This window comes from Papaver somniferum, chromosome 5 (genome assembly GCF_003573695.1).
Source record: "Papaver somniferum cultivar HN1 chromosome 5, ASM357369v1, whole genome shotgun sequence".
NCBI classification, from domain to species: Eukaryota; Viridiplantae; Streptophyta; class Magnoliopsida; order Ranunculales; family Papaveraceae; genus Papaver; species Papaver somniferum.
The window spans coordinates 16,760,266-16,767,060 of record NC_039362.1 but is presented as its reverse complement, the minus strand read 5'-3'; positions in this window follow the sequence as shown (position 1 = coordinate 16,767,060).

The following is a 6,795-nucleotide window of genomic DNA, read 5'->3' as shown; positions in this document are numbered from 1 at the left end:
AAGTTTCATTGCCAAGCGGCAAAGATATAAGCGATGAACGACAAACATTATGCCGCGAGGCATAGAGTTTACCTCCCGGTAGACTATACTAGGACTTGCAATCCACCAAATATAATGGTTTTCCAAGTCAGAAAGCCAATTTGGAAAATCCTTAGGGGACGCAAATTGGAAAATTGCCAAGTCCATAAGACTTTCCACTTATATTTGGGATTAGGATTACTAGTTAAATATAATTGGAAAATATAATGGATTTTTCAGGTAATTTGGTTATCAAAACGTCTCTTTAAAGATAAGTAAAACAACACTAACAAATCCAATACAATCCAAAAATATCTAAAGTAAGGCCCAATTTCAATGGTTCAGAAATCATTTTAGCTAATGGGATTTTCTTTGTAAGTGGTTGGATTTAGTGAGAAACAAGTTCAGAAAATTTGTATGTTTTGTATCACAGGATCTCTGGGAAAAAAAGTCTTTAAATTCTCTGGTTGTAAGATCCTACTATAGATATTCAATGGAGTTATAATAGGTTCAATGAACCTTTCTCATTTTGTGATTAAGAGTTTTAGTTTTGTCAAAAAAATTTACGAGAAAAAAAAATAATAATCTTACACTAATCTGAAGTAAAAAAAATAAAACTCAAGCTTAGAAAGATTCGAGCTTGCAATTCCTGATTAATTACTTAAGAGAACCACTGTTAGTATCCATGATTTGATCATCAATCAAAAATAAATTAAGCAATAGGAACTTGTTCGCTACCTTATATCAAAATTACATAAAGAAATGTAAAGAACTCAAATTCAATGAGATTCTTGATTAAGTATCAAAAGTATTTTTACAAGTAAACAATTAAAAATTTGTTTAATTAAATTAACTTTGTTTGAAAGCTTTTATAATTGTTGTCTCTTCCATTTTAGAGATTTAAATTATAAATCTCAAAAAATTTTAGGGATTTTTCTTCTTTGTTTTCGGTTTTCAAGAACAATAATACTATTAGGGTCTATTTGATTGACCTTCCCTCCCTCATCTAAACCATAATCCCTAATTCCCTATATTCCGATTTTTTAACAGAGACGAAGACTACCATTTATGTTCCACCCAAATCATAATCCCTCTCTTCCCTCTATGTCTCTGTGTATATTTTTTTTAATTTTTTCGGAATATATTCAGGAGTATACAAAATTAACTTTTTTGATTGGATAGGAATATAAATTTTATGGGGTAGACGGATAAAGGGGTATTCTTAGTGATTCTCGGGATATACACATGACCACCTTTTGAAAAAAATTGTGTTAAAATCCAAATATTATGTTAAATTTTAAACTTCAAATAGGTCTATTATCTAGTGCTATCCTGATGCGGATGAATTTATTTCGAACTTAAATCGCTGGTGTTTTCGCCAAACGACTTTATCCCTGCATTATAGTGATATAAATACTCTGAAAACAACTATTTGAATGCTAGTTGATATTAGGAAAGATCTTATTCCATAAAATATTTTGCTCCTCATACGCGTCGAATAATAATTCAGATGTGTAATTATATTTATCGATAAGCATAGGAATTTAATACTGTGCACCACTCGACAGTTGGTTTTAAGTAAATCGACAAGGCTTGGCCATTGAAAATTTTGAATTTTTGAATATCGAGGCCTTAAGAGATAGGGTCCGAAAACTATTAAATATAGGTGGCGGCGAAAGCTGGGAGGAATTTCATTCATTTTTGAATACAAAGGGCACATTAGTCAAGTTACTCATGTAGTGGCACTATCAGACATGAAAGCTGGGTGCGATTCCAAATACTAGTAGTATAGTCCCACTTTGTTTGTTTTCTCCAAATCTGATGAATCAAAGTTCACGACTTAGCAACAAAGAACCAACGTTAGTACGTTACGTGTCCGGTTTCTATCATCTACGAGAAATTCGCTTCCAATTCGCCAATTTCTACATCATGCTCGTGGCCCACTCCACTTACTAAGTTGGATTCATTGGAGAAAATCTACAGTTTACTCTCTTTTCAACAAAACCGCAAGTCTCCCTTTCTCTTTTGTTTGTATTTGAAAGTCGGTAATTTTCTGATAGGATGAGATCATCTCGCATTATGGAAACTGAACTCGGATCTAAGATCTCAGCTTTTGTATATAGTGCATTTGACTGCAGCATTTTCAGTAGAGTTGTAGAAAAGTCAAATGCCGCATACTAGACTGAGTCTGATGCTCTCTTCTGACTGTGAAGGTGTGACGAGATTTTGGGAGGAATGGTTCCTCGCAAAAGCGTTTTTGAGAGAAATGGTTCCTCGTTGAAGCAAAAAATGCCTAGCATTTTTACGGGCAACCCCAAAAGAATTAGGGCGACATAAAAAAACAAAAAAGATCACTCAAACGTAAATCTAAGCTATCTCTTATCACCGATTTTTCGAAACTACAACTATGCTCTTACATAATCGGTAGCCAACACCTTAATCGGTAGGTTAAATTGAATCACTAGCTACTGATTAGTGTGTGGATCTTTCGGGTTAATATTCCCTTTTATAATCGGTAGATAATCCAACTTGTATAACTACCGATTATAAGTAGCCACATATTCAACCTTGGCCAAATTCCAAAGTTTCTGAGGGTGCAGAGCCGACCATAACCACTTGGTTTGTGTTTTGGATGCAGCCATAATCGGAAGCAAGTAGGTTACCAAACCTTACGATTATAGGTTGCCCCAAAAATAGATTTTTCATAAATCCTTCATCTGGTGAATTATGAAATCTGTTGTATTTGGTAGATAATCCAACTTGTAAAACTACCGATTATAAGTAGCCCCAGATTCAACCTTGGCCAAATTCCATAGGTTTTGAGGGTACAGAGCCAATATAAGCACTTGGTTTGCGTTTTGGATGCAACCATAATCGGAAGCAATATAGGTTACCAAACCTTACGATTATAGGTTGCCCAAAAATGAAAATTTTCATAAATCCTTCGTCTGGTGAGTTTTGAAATCTGCTATATTCGGTAGATAAGCCAACGTATAAACCTACCGATTAGGAGTAGCTGATTCAACCTTCGTCAAATAGTCATTGCAGTTTAAACCTAATTGATGAAATAGCCGTTGGAGTTTTTTGGAAAAAGAAAAAGAGCCGTTGGTCCATAAACCTATATAAAGAAAATCAAATATATCAACCCATTTGCACCAAACTCTTTCCTCTCTTCAGTTCTAAATTTGAAAACAAAAACTTGGATATTGCTTTTGTCGAAGAAGAAGCTTGTGTTATTTATAGAGCGTACATTGTGGTAACTAATCATGATCGTGTTCACAAGCTCCACAAATCGGAATCCGAAGAGCAGTTATGGAACCGTATTTTAATGGTATTTGAGGCGTTAGATGGTAATCGAATTCGAAGATCATCCAATGACATTAAGGGGTGAATCAAGGCGATCGATAAGGAGATTTACAAACTTGAAGACGAGGAACGATTTGTTAGGGACGTTTTTCCTCAGTGGGCGTATGAAAAACGAGTAAGTATCTTTGTAACTCCGGCTCACATAAAAATTAGTTAGTACTAACTTGTTATTCATTCATAATTTCAGAAAAATCTTGCTGATCGCCGGTATGTGGACCTCTACGGGAAACGATTTGAAAATGAAGGATGTTACAAAATCAAGAGCGATAATTTCTATGATCACTAGAAGTTTTGATCTTTTTTAATATTTTTAAGTGATTGTAAGAGTATTAAGGTGCTTTTAAATTGATTATAATGTTAAGGTCTTTATGTAATGGATGTAATCGGAAGTTTATTAATATAAAAACCTACCGATTAACTATAAGCGGTAGTTTATTTTGTTAAACAAGCAACCGATTACAACAATCGTAAACTTTATGAGTTAACTTAATTCCCGATTATGGTGTTATTTGGATACAGAAAACAAAGTTTTCTTCACATACAATAATCGAAGGCAAAATATAAAACAACCTTACCGATTTTCATAATCGGAAGTTCAAGAAGTTACCTTCGTTACCGAATATGGTGTTGTTCGGTCACAGAACACAAAGACTTTACTGTTATAATTGGAAGCCAAGGAATGATCTGAGTTCCCGATTATGGTGTTGTTTGGATACAGAAAACAAAGTCTTCTTCACATAGAATAATCGAAGGAAAAATATAAAATAACCCTACCGATGATCATAATCGGAAGTTTAAGAAGTTAACTTGGTTACCGAATATGGTGTTGTTTGGTTATAGAACAAAAATTATCTCTTCACAAAGAATAATCGGTAGACAACGAAATTAACAATCTTCCGAATCTGATTTTTTTTCTGCAAAATCTCCAGATTCGGTAGATACATAATATAAATAGCTCCCGATTCTGACAAAAAAATTACAAAATCCCAAGAATCGGGAGCTACGTACATAAACTAATCTTCCGATTGTTTGTATAAAATTCAACAGTTTCATATCTCTACATGTGATTCGCTTGCGAGTCATCGTTAAATGCATAAAGATAGCAATAAAACCATTCATAATCCATAAAACGAACCATTCACAAACCATAAACATAATGTACCAACTTATAATCCGACACAAGTTAGTACATTAGAACGGTACATTATTACAAGTTTGTAATAATTGTCTTAAACCTTTCACATTCATCGGATAAAGGCCAATCCAGCATTTTAGTTGGTGCGACGGTGGGTTTGAGTATACGAACCGCATCGGAATGATACTATTAAACACACGACAAGTTAAAAATAATTTAGAATAACCTAAACCTATAACCCTAAAACTATCACGAAGATAAAGATAATACGTAAATAAAATGGATATGATTATTACCTCGGTTTCATATATTTCTTTGGCCCAGGAGTCTTTGTATCCAAATAACAATTGTCCCCCATCCTCCGGCATCCCAACGATTACACCTTCTGGAATATCCTTCACCTTCAGTTCTTGTGGGACAAGGTGTTTCGCTTTCTTTCGAGGAGGATTTTTCTTTTCGGCTTATCCTTCTTCTTGCGCACCACTAGGTTGTCCTACTTCTGGTACTCTATCTTCTGGTGCTTCTAGTTGAACACTAGGTTGAATTTCAGGTTGTGATTGTGGAGCACTTTGCTGAACACCTTCTTGAACTGGTTCTGATTGTGGGGCAGTTGGTTGAACACCTTCATCAACTGGTTCTGATTGAGGGGAAGTTGGTTGAACACCTTGTTGAGTTCCATCTTGAGTACTTGAAGTGGATTTAGTTTTCCTAGATCTTCTTCCACTAGCTGTCAAGTTCCTACACCTTTCCATCCTTGCACTATCTGAGACAATTGCATCTTCGGTTTTTCTACCTCGCCTATCCCTAAACAACAAAATAAAGTACAATAGGTTCGTAAACATATGTTATGAAACTAAACAATCGGAATTTAATGTAAATCCAAATTCCCGAATACAAATATTCGGTTGATTGAGTTAACCATTAGCACACGATTATTCATAATCGAAAATTTCATCTCAATAAAAGCGGCCGAATATAATTATTCGGAGACAAAATAAAAATTTTGGTGTCCGAATATATGTTTATCCAAAAAAAACAACCTAATTTATACATTATAATCGAAAGCCAAAAAAGATACAATCCTACCGAATACAGAACAATCGTGAGCCATACAAAACTAATACTTACCGAATATGCATCATTTTGTGTCCAGAAAATACTATAGCCTAGTATATTCGGAAGGCGAAACACATTACACTTCCGATTATGGTCAATTTAGGGTTCAGTGATGTAAAACGTTCTTTAATCAGTAGGAAACCTATATATTTAGCATCCGAATATGACCAATGTTCTTGTGGAATGAAAAATTCGACGCTAATCGGAAGTTTAAAACAATAACTGAGCTACCGAATCTGGGTAATAACCGAAAACTCAAAAAAAAAATAATCATGGATTCGTCGAATTGAAGCAATAGAAACCAAAAAAATGGTAGAATCTTACCTAATCGGGGCCATTTGAAGTTGCTTAACAGTTTGGCTTTGAGAACCGCCTACATCAGGGACATCATCTTCTTCATCTTCTTCGCGTTCTTCGTGTTCTTCAGTGAGAACCTCTTTATTACGGGCATGCGTCCAATTTTTGGATCCACACCAAGCACTACGTTTTTAGTTCGAGCTTTCTTACTTTCCTTATCTTTCATATTTATAGAGAATAATCGACGATAATTCGATTCGACAATTAACGATAACGATGAAGCGGAGTTGAACGAGGGGGGAAATTTTCCTCTCTGCAATCGGATGTGAAGAGGAGATAAGAGGATTTGAAGTTGAAAAGAAAAAAAATGAAAATGAAATTAGGTTGAAATTGGTTTTAATCGTCAAACTATATATTCGGTAGATAATACAATCTCATTAGCTACCGATTTTTTAGTAGCCCGAAATTTTGATTAAGAAATATTCTATAAATTTCGAATTTCTCGAATTTCCTAATCGTTAGCTTAGATATTTTATTTCTCGTCCGATTATATATTAGTCCCAAATTTCAATATGGTAACTTTCTTATTTCTATACTTTAACCATCGGTAGTCTAGTGAGGTTCATGTTCCTACCGATTGTGATAGAAGCCAGATACGCATTTGGCCCAAATTTATATTAATCGGTAGTATCTTTGAATTACTTAACTCCCCGATTAGGTATCAACAATCGAACACATATTGACTTCCGATTATGTAAGGGCATTAACGTATTCTACTAGCCTTTTGGACATCCCTAATTCTTTTGGGGTTGCCCCTAAAAATGCCAGGAAATAATGAGCCCCACACTTTATTAAATTTTTTG